This window comes from Hevea brasiliensis, chromosome 2 (assembly GCF_030052815.1).
Source record: "Hevea brasiliensis isolate MT/VB/25A 57/8 chromosome 2, ASM3005281v1, whole genome shotgun sequence".
In the NCBI taxonomy this organism is placed as follows: Eukaryota; Viridiplantae; Streptophyta; class Magnoliopsida; order Malpighiales; family Euphorbiaceae; genus Hevea; species Hevea brasiliensis.
Window position 1 is genome coordinate 111,064,313 of NC_079494.1, and position 15,865 is coordinate 111,080,177.

Below are 15,865 nucleotides of genomic sequence, written 5' to 3' on the forward strand. Positions count from 1 at the left end.
AATTAAATCAGATGGATCAAAATTGATGAATCGAGCCGAATCAAAATTAATTAATTTGATATGATTAGGTTTAATCAAAATTAAAATCAACCCAAAACTAAAACTGAAGGAATCTTGTGATTCGGTTCTGGCCACCCTCAGTCCACTCCATAGAATATCTGATTTAGGCAAGATTTTGGTAAACCCTAAAAGGTCTTGGTCCCTTGGAGCTTAGGAGACCGACACAAAATGTCACAGCCCAGCCCATTCCATAGAAAATTATAAAATTACAAGAATATCCCTCAAACCTGGAATAATATATTAGAGTTATCACTTGAATAAACAAAAAATGACTTAGAGATTCCAAACAGGCTTTGTCAAGTGATTCAGATCATAATTCTGAATTTTTCAATTCCTTAAAACATTTTCTTTCCTTAAGTTGAATGTTGTTCGAGTCTAATATGATAACTACCTAACCTAGCCTTGTAATATACTCTGCATTTGAAAATTCCAGCAAAATTGTAGCTGCTTATTTTTCTGCATGTAGCAAGAAAATCAGGACCTAAACCTGATTTTCTATGTGCTGATATGGTTGACTTTGAACGTGGAATAAGAAAGTTCTGTTTCAGTGACTAGAAGTTATTGCATCCTGATATATTTTCTGACAGGCCTGGAATTCATCTCACCCTTCTCAACCTTAAACACACCTGTAAATCATCCCACCTATGAAGAAAGGACCTTGGGTGTTCACACTTTCATCAGGAGCGGTTTAAAATCAACAAATCTTTTGAAATTGTTAAACCTAGCAGATTATCATCCTTTGAAATTGATGTTCATCGTTGAAAATGAATAATGTCATTATAAACATAATTGTCCCTCCTGAAAAATGTATTTTTTTTGCGCAGATGTCAGTAATCAGCTTATATTATATTCATAAAACAACTAAAGCTTTAACCCTTCAACAAGTAGCAGCCCGATTTAGAGTCAGCAAACCATTTCATGATTATAATACAGAATATTAAAATATAAGAAGCTAACACTAACAGACAAATGAGCACTTTTGGCCGTCGCAGATCAGTCTGCTTAAATTTCTTATACGAAAGGTGGTAGAATATTCCATGCAATACAGCAGGCCTTAATCCAACTAAACAAATCTGACCCTTCAACTAACACCTGTACAAAAAAGGGGGCAGTGGGTCAACCTAAGGATCCTGGTTATGAATTGATGATGTGACTAGGAAAAGCGAATAGAATGGAAGCATCGTGTTTATTTATTATAAAACGCATCGTAGAAGAGAAGCTGTCCAAACTTAAGTGAAACGGTGCGTTGAAGAAAGGGAAAGGAAGCTGCTTAAGCAGCGAAAAGGTGCGCAACTGATGCTGTAAACTTCCCGCGTGTTTTTATTATTCAGTTAGTTTGCTACACACAGCTGGCAAAGCTGTTGAATTAGTTAGAAAGTTTGTTATTCTTCTCTGCATATAAGACGATGTAAACCAGCAGTTTCAATTGATTCAATACAATTTTCTTTTGCTCCATATTCTGTTCATGGCATCAGAGCAAAAGTCCTGTGGTAACCGTCAATTAGTTCTTAATCTTTCTTTATTCTTATGAGAATTAGTATTCTCAGATTTACTTGATTGATCGTCTTTTTTGGTAGAAGATTTTTGAATGAAATGGAGACTTTTCATGATTTGCCGACTAAGGATTCAGAAGTTACTACTATAATTGATGCAGATATGCTTCAGTTGCAGAATTCTGACCATCCAGGTATGGTACTGGTCAGTGCTCCCTTGACTGCCTGTTATGTAGTAGATCTATGGCTGTTGCATTAAGGGCGATAAATTTGCATTTATTGAGGGCAACTGTGAGATACCTGAGGCGAATTCTGTGAATTTCGAGAAGTGGAGAAGGGTAGAGAGTATGGTCACATCTTGGATCTTGAATTCCTTGTCAAACGAGCTAGCTGAGGCATTTCTATATGCTACTTCTGTGAGATATCTGTTAGCATAATTACAGCAATTAGTATGATTATAGGAGATTTGTGTAGCATAATTACAGCAATTAATATGATTATAAGAGATTTGTATAGCATAATTATAACAATTATTATTTTTGTCTAAATTAGCTCATAGTCTCATATATAAATAAATGTAATATCTCTGTAAATAAGACACAGATAAATACACAATCCTTTCCTTCATTACTTGTATTCTTTCTTTTAACATGGTATCAGAGCCATAAAGCTTTTATTTTTAGTTTCTGGGGTCTCTCTTCTCTCTTTACAACCTGTTCTGGTTCATTCTTTCATTCCTGTTATTATACCATTATTTTTTTTCTCCTCATCTTATTATCAACAGAGAAATTTGATATTTCAAAACCTATTGTAACAGTTCTGACTGATTCCAACTATAATCTTTGGGTTCAAGCAATGAAAAGTTTTTTGATAGGTCGCAAGCTTTGGCGTATTGTTACCGGAGATATCACTATGCCGACGAGAGAGAACAATGAAACTGATGCAAAATTTACTGACCGTCTTGAGGATTGGGCTAGTAAAAATCATCAGATCATGTCTTGGTTTCGCAATACCTCTGTCTCGTACATCCACATCCAATTTGCTAATTATGACTTTGCAAAAGAAATCTAAGATTTTTTTGCTAGTAGATATCAGACCACTGGACTTGCCCACTATTATCAGTTGTGGACTACTCTTCATAATATGAAATAAGAAGCAGGTCAATCTGTGAATGATTTTCTTGCCCAGGTCAAACCCATTTGGAATCAAATATCTCAGGCCAAAATCAGTGAAGATCATCTTCATCTCATTCAAGTTCTAATGGCTCTTCGATCAGAATATGAGGCCGTTCGAGCGTCCCTGCTACATCGAAATCCACTCCCATCATTGGATACTGCTATTTAAGAGATTATTTTTTAAGAGACTCGTCTCAGTTTAGATAAAACTCCTTAATTTGAAACTACTCTTGCAACTACTCGATCCTCACATCATAAATCTGGCAATCAACTCTGTAAGAATTGTAATCAAATTGGTCATGCTTTTGCATATTGTCCTACTATAGAATGCAAATATTGTCATAGTTACGGTCATATTCTTGAACATTATCCCACACGCCCTCCAAGACCAAAAGGAGGGCATTCTAAATTCAAAAATGTCTCAAAGCCTGGATCTTCCTCTGTCACTGCTGTTGCTGCTACTGAGGGTTCTACTGCCATCACCATGAGTGATCTTGAGGCATTATTCAAACAAGTTATCTCTTCTAATTCTCCTGCTGCCATGTCTGTCACTCCGGGTAATTCTTATTGGCTTTTTGACTATGCATGTTGTAATCATATGACCACTAATCTTAAATTTTTGTCTTCTACAAAACCTGTATCTTCCTTACCACCAATCTATACTGCAAATGGTACTAAAATGAACATCACACATACTGGTCATGTGTCTACCTCAAATCTGCATCTCCCTGACACCTATTATATCCCTAATTTGGCATTCAATCTTATTTATGTTGGTCAGTTGCGTGAAAAAGGACTAAATGTTATTTTTTCTCCCCATGGTGTCCAGGTACAGGATCCACAAACGGGACAGATTATTGGAGAGGGTCACAGAGTGGATCGATTATTTGAGCTTGCATCTTTACATCTTCCTCAGAGATTTGTGTTTGCAGCTACAATCCTTAATTCCTCCATTCACCAATGGCATCTTCGTCTTGGTCATGCTTCTGCCAGTAAAATTCAACCTTTAATTTCTCGTGGATTATTAGGATCTACTAAGTTTGAGTTATTTAATTATTTAAATTGTCAACTTGCAAAACAACCTGCATTATCTTTTTCTCATAATAATACTACTTCAGACACTCCTTTTGGTTTAATTCATTCTGACATTTGGAGTCCTTCTCCTATTTCTTCAATAAAATAGTTTTCGTTATTTTGTGATATTTATTGATGATTATTCTGGGTTTACTTGGATATATTTTTTGAAATATCGATCTGAGTTATCACAAATTTACATCACATTTGCAAAAATGATTAAAACTCAGTTCTCTTGTGACATTAAAATTCTCCGAACAGACAATGCAATGGAATATCAGGATTCTTCTTTACTTCAGTTTCTTAGTCAACAAGGCACCGTTGTTCAACGTTCTTGTCCTCACACCTCTCAACAGAATGGGTGAGCCGAACGCAAGCATCGCCATATTCTTGATTCTGTACGTACTCTTCTTCTTTCTGTCTCATGTCCAGAAAAATTTTGGGGAGAAGCAGCTCTTCATGCTGTTTATATTATTAACCGTCTTTCTACCTTGGTTCTTCATAAAATATCTCCTTTTGAAAAGTTGTTTGGACAACCTCCTGACTATTCCATCCTTAAACCTTTTGGATATGTTTCTTTTATTCTTCTACAACCTCATGAACATACCAAATTAGAACCATGTGCTCATCTATGTTGTTTTCTTGGTTATGGCATTGAACACAAAGGGTATCGTTATTGGGATCCTGTTTCTAATAAGTTACGCATCTCTCATCATGTTACCTTTTGGGACAATACTATGTTCTCTTCTCTTTCCAAATTTCATCACTCTGTCAATACTGAGTCTCTATTTTTACTGACTCCTCCAAAGAGCTGTTTCCAAGTCCTAATCCAGGTGATTGTGATGTGCTCAATATTAGCCCAATTACACCTGCCCCTGTTGAATCTGCACCAGTTGTTGATCCAGTACTTGCGCTCGCATCTCCTCCTAGCACTACTCTTCATCGTTCTACCCGTGTAAGAGAAACTCCTCATTATCTTTTTGATTTTTACTGTTACTCTACTATTGCAACCCTTCATGAGCCTCATTCTTATCGTGAGGCAAGTACTGACCCTCTTTGACAGCAAGCTATGACTAATGAACTTCAGGCTTTAGAGAAAACTCATACTTGGGATTTAATTGATCTTCCACCAAACAAGACCCCTCTTGGTTGCAAATAGATTTACAAAATCAAGACCCATTTTGATGGAACTATTGAACGCTATAAAGCTCTCTTAGTAGCCAAAGGGTACACTCAAGAGTATGGTATCGACTATAAAGAAACTTTTGCTCCAGTGGCCCGTTTAACATCTATTCGCAGTCTCTTAGCTATTGCTGCAGTTCGTAAATGGAAACTTTTTCAAATGGATGTCAAAAATGCTTTTCTTCATGGTGATTTAACAGGAGAGATTTATATGCATCCTCCTCCTGGTTATCATTCTCCTCATAAGGTTTGTAAACTTCGGCGAGCCTTATATGGATTAAAACAAGCTCCCAGGGCCTGGTTTGCCAAATTTAGTTCCACTCTTGCTCAACTTGGTTTTCTCTCTAGTCCACATGATTCTGCATTATTCACTTGCCAAACTGACAGTGGTATTGTTCTTCTGTTGTTTTATGTTGATGATATGATAATAACAGGAGATGATTCATCTGGTATTTCAGAGTTACAACATTATCTCAATCAACATTTTGAAATAAAAGACCTGGGTTCTCTCAGCTATTTTTTGGGTCTTGAGGTTTCTCAAAATTCTGATGGCTATTATCTATCTCAAGCCAAGTATGCATCTGACTTACTTTCTTGAGCAGACATCACTGATAGCAAAACAGTATCAACCCCATTAGAGCTCAACTGCAAACTTACACCTCTTGATGGCACTCCTCTTGATGATCCTACTTTATATCAACAGCTTGTCGGGAGTCTTGTTTATCTCACAGTTACTCGACCTGATATTTCATATGCTGTTCATCTGGTCAGCCAGTTTATGTCTGCTCCTCGCTTAACTCATTTCTCTGCAGTACTTCGAATCCTTCGTTATATCAAAGGCACTCTTTTTCATGGTTTGTACTTTTCCACTACCTCCTTCCTAGTATTATCAGGCTACTCTGATGCTGATTGGGCTGGTGATCTGACAGATCGTCGCTCTACAACCGGTTATTGTTTCTTCTTGGGTAATTCTCTTATCTCTTGGCGTAGCAAAAAGTAAACTATTGTTGCACGTTCTAGCACAGAATCTGAATATCGTGCTTTTGCTTATGCTACATTTGAATTACTTTGGTTACGGTGGTTATTAACTGATTTGGGCGTCACTCATTTTTCTGCCACAATGCTTCATTGCGATAATAGAAGTGCCATACAGATTTTTCATAATGATGTATTTTATGAGCGTACTAAACACATCGAAATTGATTGTCATTTTGTATATCATCATATTGCTCATGGCACCATATGTTTGATTCTTGTCTCCTCTGTCAGCCAAACCGCTGATATATTCACCAAAACGCATCCTCCTGCTCGCTTTCAGGAAGCAAACTCAAGTTGGCACCTGTGCTACCACCTTGAGTTTGAGGGGGGGGGTGTTAGCATAATTACAATAATTAGCATGATTATAGAAGATTTATATAGCATAATTACATTAATTAGCATGATTATAGGAGATTTGTGTAGCATAATTACAGCAATTATTATTCTTGTCTAAATTAGCTCATATTCTCATGTATAAATAGATATAATATCTTTGTAAATAAGACACAGACAAATGCACAATCCTTTCCTGCATTACTTGTATTCTTTCTTCTAACAAGATCTATGGGAGGAAATCAGGCAAATGTTCAGGGAGAGTAAAGGACCATTCCTCTGTCAACTAAAAAGAGAGATAAGTCTATGTCTCAGTCAAATATGTCTCTTGTGATTTACTTTACAAAGTTAAAAAGGTTTTGGGATGAATTGATGTGTTTAAGGCCTTGATCTGTATGTGCATGTGATGAATCTAAAAGAGCTATTGAAATAAATAATTAGGACAAGTTAATGTAATTCTTAATGGGATTGAATGACTCTTATGATCATGTTAGGAATTAAACACTATTGATGGACCCACTCCCTAGCTTAAATAAAGCATACTCTATGGTTCTTACAGTTGAGAAGCAGAGGGAAGCCATACTTCTGTGAATGATGACTTTAATTATGCTATGATGGTCAGATCACCAAAAGATACAAGAAATGGTAAGCCTCAGTAAAAGAAAAAAGAGTATGGGAAAAAGGAAAATAGGTTTTGTAATTACTGCAATGCTGCTGGTCACACTAGGGACACATGTTTCAAACTGAATGGATATCCTGACTGGTATTAGGAATTGAAGGGCAAGAAAGGTCAGGTTGCCAGGTTAAGGCAAATGTAGCAGCATAAAACCTAGAGACACCACTGGATAGTGAGATCAATAGCAACCAGAAGACTGATAAATGGGGTATGCATTTTTCTAAAAGGTTTCAACAGGAACTTATGATGTATATGAAGTTTCCAAATCCAAATCTGAATGAAGCAGGATGTGTAGAGTTTTCTGAATTTTCAGGTAAACAACTAATTACTGTCCTAATAGCTATGCTGCTTTCGATAAAGGTAGATGGATTGTGGATACAGGAGCCACATCTCATGTGCAATGACTTGAAAATGTTTGTTGACCCCAAACCTTTATCTCAACCAAGTACTGTAGTACTTGAAAATGGAACCCTTAATCACATTTTTACCTTCGGGAACAGTTATCTTACATCCAAACCTTCATTTGAAGGATGTTCTTCACATACCTACCTTCAAACACATCCTATTATCAGTGAGCAAAATCACAGAGTCTGCTAATGTTAGTGCCAAAGGTCCAAAAGGGAGAGAGAATGGGCTTAATTTTTGCTCTTCATATGTTCTCCAATATTATTGATTTGGTTTTACTAATAGATGACAACTTTGATTCTAATTTCACACTCTCTTGACCAAAAAAACTTACTTAGACCCATAGACGGAGCCATGTGGTGGCCAAGGGGGGGTTGGACCCCCCTGGAATTTTAAAAATTTTCAAGGATTTAATGATAATTTTTCAAAAAAAAATTTCAATTCTTATATTAAATTTTGGTGAGTATGAGAGTTTGAGGGTTTTAAGAGTTTTAAGTGAGTTATGTAAAAAAAACTCTGAATTCTTTATTAAAAGAATGATACAATAAAATACAAATCATCGTACTAAAAAAATCCAAATCGTTATTGTTTATTGACCCTATATTTTTCATCAATTTTATTTTATTATTTTCTCATCTAACAAATTTACAGTCATCAATTTTTATTCTTTAAAATTTAAATTATTAGATAATATCATTAAAAAAAAATCTAACATAATTATCTCATATTTTTTTCATCAATTTAAAATCTTAGTAGCTTTTTTCTTGTAATCTCATTACTATTTTGAATTTTTTTTTTGCTAAAATGTCTTCGTACTCAAGTTAGAATAAAAAAAAATTATTTCATAATATTAGAAGTTAAACCACATTATTTATTTTATTTCATCTATAATTTTAACATAATTTGTTTTCATTATTTTTTATTTAATTTAATCTGTAATTTTAACTGAATTTGCTTTACAATTTTTTTATAAAGAAATAGATTTGAAATAAATTAAATAAATTTTTTAATATTAGGCCATCAATATATTTTAGTTTTAGCAATTTATAATATTAATTATTCATTATATTTTTAAACTAATAGCAATTCTATTTAATTTTTAGTAAATCAACCTTTTTAAAAAAAAAATAAATAAAGCATTTATTTTTATTATTAAATTTATTAAATATTTTTTGTAACATCCCTAATTTTCAAATAATTATTTTATATATATATTATTTTAACCCTGGTATTGTGGACTTCGCGTATGTACTTTCATTTCATGGAAATTCGATCGTCGCCCGGATCTGCAATTTCAGGCCGAACAGATAAGCTGTTGGAACCATTTCAGAATTGGGTCAAGATTATAGGCTACCCCACCATTTTCAGATGTTCTGGACGCGTTCCAGTTGTCAGATTTGGCATAGATAAACTTGAACTCTACATTACTCAATTTTTGCCTTGTACTGGGTTAAAATAAAATTTATAAAATATTCATGGATGATAAGAAAATTACGATTCCTATTGCAATAGCCTTATAATATTGTTAACGACCGCGGGGCAGGTTTATAGAATTTTTAAAGTTAGTTTGGATAGTTTTTGAAAAATATTAGTTTTGAAGTCTTATAATTGAGTTGTCTGATGATGTTGTGATTATTGTTTGGTTTGGAGGACCCAGGAGGGGCCATATAATGATGATGAAATATGAGTTGAGTTTAGAAGTGTTATTTGAACCATTTTGCAGGTTGGGTAGGTCATAGGTATAGGGGAGACTCTGCCGGATTTTCAGCACAACTTTGGGTGTCTTCGGTCTTTTCTTAGTTTATATTGAGTCAAATGTATTAAATAATTGTAATAAAATTATCAGGTGAGTCAGGACAGCCTTCCTCCTCCACTCAGCCGCCACAGTGACTTCGGTTAAGTCTGTGAGTAAAATATTAATTTTAATTGTAATTTCGATATTATTATATGTTTAAGCATGCCCATGCATCACTTATAAATATGTATCTATGTAGTTAAATACTAGACACGTTTTATATTGCATTCATAATTGTTGAAGTGCCATGGATGTTGTTTATGGTAATTTGAAGCAGTGTGTGTGCGTGGCGTGCGTGTAATATGGTATTGAATATGGACAGGACGGGTAGACACAGCTTGAGAGATACTCGGTAGACACGGCTTGAGAGACACTCGCTGGGACCCCGCATTTGGTTTATTAAGCGAAAGTCCGGCTTGAGAGACACTCGCTGGCAGAGGTTGGATTAAGAGGGTTGTATAGGGGATCAGCTCCCATATATGTATTGTTTGACAGTGTTGGGTGTGTGAGTGCTCCAATTTGTCTTTTCGCTGTTATGATATGAAAATTATGACGATATTGCATTTTACTCCACAGGGTGCATTAGCTTTAGATAGTTATAGAGATTATGGTTAAAATTGATATTTTACTATCTGAGTTGAACGCTCACTCCTGTTCATCTATTTTTTCAGGCTACAGAGGGATTATTTGTTGTGGCTAACCTGCTCTTCTTCTTCTCAGGTCCATTAATAGTATTTAATGTATTTTATTTAATTGAGTTAAATTTTAGACTCCGTGTAACATCCTCCTGGTAGCAATTTCGCATACCATCGTTCCGATGGTGGTGTTCGGTTGACTAGAACGTCCGGAAAAATATTTAAACTAAAGCGAGGAACCATAATTAACTCAAATATTAATAAGAAAAATTTAGTAAAAATGTTAGAAATAAAATACAACTAAATCAAATGAGCTGGTGCCCAAGCGATGGGTAACCAGAGGTAAGTTGCGGTTCTCGCAACGAGGAGCCATAGACCCGGGGGAAAAATTATAAAATAATTTTTGGGACTCCAGAGAAGGGTCATTAAGGTTCCTATGGCATTAGAATGCCAAGAAAATATTTAGAAAAATTTTACAATCGGTACAGACAATTTTGACCCGTTAAGCCAAACGGAGGGCATTTTGGTCATTTCGCCTTCAGAGACGATTTTTGGCCGACTTGTCCAGTCGAGTAAATAATTATTATGAACTAAAATATGAATTAATGTTGATGAAAAATTAATTTGAAGTTAGTAGAAGAGAAAAGAAAAGAAAATACAATAAAATGCCAATTATGACATATTATGAGGTCATTTAAAATTGTCCACCAATCACAATTAAGTAACCATCAAATTAACTAATAAAAAGAGTCAAAAGAGACCAAAGAATTAAAAAGCAAACAGCAGCCCTTCTTCTCCTTAGAAAAACGTTTTACACCCCCTCCCCTCTTCCTCCATTGAATCTCAACCAAAGCTCCATTTTCATCCTTATTTCACCACAAACTCTCCTAAGTCCCTTCACTAAAAACTTGTCTCTACCTCTTGGGAAGTGTTTGGCAGCCTAGAAAAGGAAGGAAAGTGAAGTTTTAGCTTGGAGAAATCTGCCCTACAAGAGGTTAAAGTGAGGTTAGTGCCTACTTATATATATACTTCTTTGATTCCATGTTAGAAGCTTGAAATAAGTGAGAAATTGTAAATTAAATGAATAAAAGTTAAGTGTATGCATCCCTTGAATTTTCGGCAGCCCTAGGAAGGAATGAGTTTGATTGTATTAATGGACTTAGAGTGAATTGGAGATTATGTTTAAAGTGTATACATATATATATACAAAGAATGAAAGAGTTAACTAAAGAAATTGTGAAAATCATGAATTTGAACTTATGGAATGTATTTTGAGGTTCATGTAAATAATGAAAAATCGTATTAATGAATGTAAAAGTGAATGTTTATCTGTGATTTATACATGATATCACATGAGATGAATGATTGAGAAATGAATGGTGAAAAATGTTGAGATTTTAATATTGAAGTTTGAGAGTGATGAGATGATTGAATATGATCATAGGAAGTGTTTTTCACAGGTTCCGAAGAACTGTTTTCTCCATTTTTAGCCGGTACTTTGCCGGATTTTCTATAAAATTCTCGGAACCTCAAATAAATTATAATTTCGATAAATGGCTTAAATAAATTATATTTCACAAGTTATATTCAAAAGGAAGAATAAAAATGAATTAAGATAAAATAGAGTGCTCGGCACACTGAGTGGCATAACTTGCTCGGCTACACTGTAGTCGGGTAAGGGTTGTCACACTCCGCATGTGTTAGAAGCACTTATTTTTATTTTGAGCCTGTATTATAAAAGTTATGTTGGACCTGTAAAATTATTAACTATATGCATGATGGGATTGAATGAGGGAACTGAGCTCCCATTTGAGTTATGACATTTTGATTATATGGAGGGTGAGCTGAGCTCTTCAATTTATTATATATTGTGTTTACAGGTCGGACGAGTCAAAAACTCCCCGTTAAATGGTCTATTTTATGGCTGGACTCTGTCCGGTTGAATTCTTGAAATTAGGCCCAAATGGGCCTTAGAGTTGGGTTGAGGAATAGTTAGGCTTACTACGGGCCTCAGGGGCTTTAGGCTGGCCCAGATTCTAGTGCCGGTCCGGCCCATAGGTTGAGTTGTGACATTTTTATTTTATAGTTATGAAACGGTTATCATCGTTAATTAATCAATCCCTTTAATAATTATTTACATGAGTAATTTATTAACAAATCATGCATTTTAATTGGGTCTCTCTAAGCTCAAATTCTGGCTTTGTCACTGCTCAGACCTTATTCATTATGATTCAAAATATAAATCTATGGATCTCAACTATTTAATATATAAGTGCCACTATATATAATGTCTTGAGTTCATAATGGATTAGTCTAGATAAAAATTTCCCTTCTTTGACATATTTGATTGACTTGAAATAGAATTAAGAATAAAAATTGCTGAAAATTTCGCTCATTTTATTAAATAATACAAGCATGGGTGTGCATGGACTCAAGATAAGTAGTAAACTCTCAGGCTTTTCTTGCCAAAGCGAGGTTTGCTTTATGTTCCCCATATATAGCTCCAGCCAATGGTCAAAATGAGGTTTATTTTATGGAAGTTTCGGGGAAAAAAATTTGCGAGCCTAGAAGCTTAGTCCAATTAGATCCGGTCATATTCTGATTTGAAATTGAAATCTGTTTAATTCAAAATTAAATTATATTGATTAAAATAGATGTGGGATTGAATCGAATCGAAGTTGATTTAATCTGATTAAATTGAATCAAAATTAAAATCAAACCACAATCAAACTAAAAGAATCTTGTGATTTGGTTCTGGTCCTTGGAAACTTGAGCCAAAATCAGCTAGGTGACCACCCTAAGTCCACTCCATAGAATATGATCTGGGCAAGAATTCTGATAATCCTAAAAAGTAGGTCCTGGTCCCTTGTAGCTTAGACCCCAAATTATTATTAGACATTGCAACCCAAAATGTCACAGCCCAGCCCATTCCATAGAAAACTGTAAAATTACAAGAATCCTGAAATAAGACATTAGACCCAAAAATCACTCGAATAAACACAAAATGACTTGCGAGATTCCAAAAAGGCTTTGCAAGTGATTTAGATCATAATTCTGAATTTCTCAGTTCCTTAAAACTCTTTCTTTCCTCAAGTTCAACGTTGTTTGAGTCAAATATGATACCTAACTAAGCTAGCCTTGTTATATACTCTGCATTTGAAAATTTCAGCAAAATAGTAGCCGCTTATTTTTCTGCAAGTAGCACGAAAATTAGGACCTAATTTTCTATGTGCTGATATGGTTGACTTTCAACGTGCAACAAAGAAAGTTTATTGTTTCAGTGACTACAAGTTAACAATCAAAGTTGCATTCTGATATATTTCTGACAGGCCTGGAATTCATCTCACCTTTCTCAACCTTAAACACACATGACACTTGTAAATCATCCCACCTATGAAGAAAGGATCTTGGGTGTTCACACCTTCAGGAATGGTTTAGAACCAACAAATCTCTTGAAATGGTTAAATCTAGTAGACAATCATCCTCTGAAACTGATGTTCATCATTAGAAATGAATAATGTCATTATAAACATTAATTGTCCCCCTTGAAAAATGTATTTTTTGGGCAGATGTCATTGCAGAAATCTGCTTATATTATTCCTAAAAACAACTAAACCTTCAACCACCCAACTAATTAACAACTCTCATACTAAATACTATTCAGTCAATTAGCAGCCTGATTTAGAATCAGCATACCAATTTCCTGATTATAATACAGAATATTAAATATAAGGACCTAACACTAACAGACAAATGAGCACTTTTGGCCGTCGCATTCTCAAGCCAGAATAGATCAGAAAATAACAGTTTTATGCGGATTCCATTGCTTGCATAGTCAGTCAGCTTAAATTTCTTGTACGAAAGCTGGTGGAGTATTCCATGCAATACCGCAGGCCCTAATCCGACTAAACAAATCTGATTCTGACCCTTTAACTAACACCTGTATAAAAAAATGGGAGCAATGGGTCAATTGTAAGGCCACCCATGGTTATCCTCCAACCTGTGGTTCCCGGTTATGAATGAATATGTAACTAGGAAAAGCTAACAGAAAAACAAGAACTTTTTATCCTGAACAGAATCAAGCAAGTGTTACAAGAAAATACTTATTTTTATGCAGATGCCACTTCTCAGCTGGTCAGCTTATATTCTTTTTAAGAAGGCTGATGAAGTATTTTGTGCAATATAAGAGGCCTATGATCAATTTTATAACACTGACCCTTCAACTAACCTCTAAAACTGTTAAACAATAATCGGTCAATTAGCATCCTACTTATTTATATTCTCTAACCAGGATTAAGGAAACCACAGCTCCTGTTAGAACTTGTTTATGATTAGCAAATATTTTTGAATTGATTAAGATTATTATTTAATGCTCTTCTGAATTCATATCTTTTACTTATTATGCCTGAATAATCTAAGCCTGAAACACTAAAAAAATTGAACCGAATTCTATTTAATTAAGCCTCATGTTTAGAAAGTATATAATTGTGATCATTCCATTATTTTGAGTTCAAAAATAATCATTTTGAAAGAAATAAAAAGTGGCATAATAAGACTACAAATAAAAACTCAAGATCCCCTATTTGAATTAAGCTCGTCTCTTGGAAAACAATAATAAAATAAGAAATAAAATATATCTATTTTTTTTTCAATTATTTCAAACAATGAAATTTAAATGAAATCTATGATTTTAAGATGTATTCCAAATATATGAATTATATTATAAAGTAATTTAAATCGTATTTTATAATAGAATTAAGTTGATTTATAATGGGGTGCAAAAGACAAGTAAACGCTTTTGGCCTTCAATTTGAAGCTGACATAATCATAGAATAAAAATCTATACAGAGGTTGAATAGCATCAATTAGACACCTTCTAGTAACTATTATTATATTGGGCGGTTTATAAGATATTATTTTTAAAGAATTTATTGCTACAAAATGTAAAAGATTAATCCTTTATTTTTTTTTTAAAAAGTCCAAATTATTGCTGTTTTAATGTGGTTGCAAACCCTTAAGAGTTTCAGGATTTATTCTGCAATTTTGAAATATGATATGAGCATCATTTCCAATTCAGTTGGGATATTAGCAAGTATTTGACTAATATTTTCTCTCAGAATTTCATTGTAAAAAACTAGTGCCATGAGGCAACTTTGTCTAAAATTTCTCCATCAATTTTAATGATTCCAGTTATGCAAATGCAAAACAAAACTTTTGTTAGTATAGGTACAAATATCCATATAAATGTGATAGAAATAAAACGGTGTCTGTGTGCTTGCCTAATGAATTGCAAGTGCCATGATGCTCCGGCTTACATGCTTGAAAATGCACCTTGACAGGCACTTTTAGTGTAAAATGAAAAAAAAAAAATGTATAAGCAGATGACTCTCTTGATTGCGAACTAAGTTTAAAAATGTAAATAAAGTCTCAACCTATTAGGAAAATGCAAACAAGCATTAGTGGGTTCTCCATTAGCACAACAAAATCCAAATTACGATTCAGGGTTCGCATCTATAGATAAGGGGAAAAAAACAACAATGGGGACATGCAAAGATGTTAACAGGATTAAACAATCTGATACAAGCATATGGTAATATTTGCCCTGTTTTCTAGCGCCAGAGTGGTCAATAAATAAGTAAAGGTAATTGTCTTCTATAGCTACAACCATCCAACATAAATGGCCCATGACAAATGATATTATTAGGATTAGTTCACTGGACTTATTGGAAGGATTGTGGTTACAGCCGATCAACCACTCACATTATTATCAGTCAATTTGGCAAGTTAATGTTTTGTATTGATAATATATTTGCAGGATCAATTTTTTTTGCACAATATGTCCCATGGAAACATCATGAAATTCACAACCCACCAAAATGAATTTGCATTGTTTATGAGTCAGCAATTTAATTTTTAATGTGGAACAAATCTTACAAAATTAAGATAAGCTATTGGTGTTGTATTTGAGGAACTTAAGAATCAAATGTTGAATCTGTATG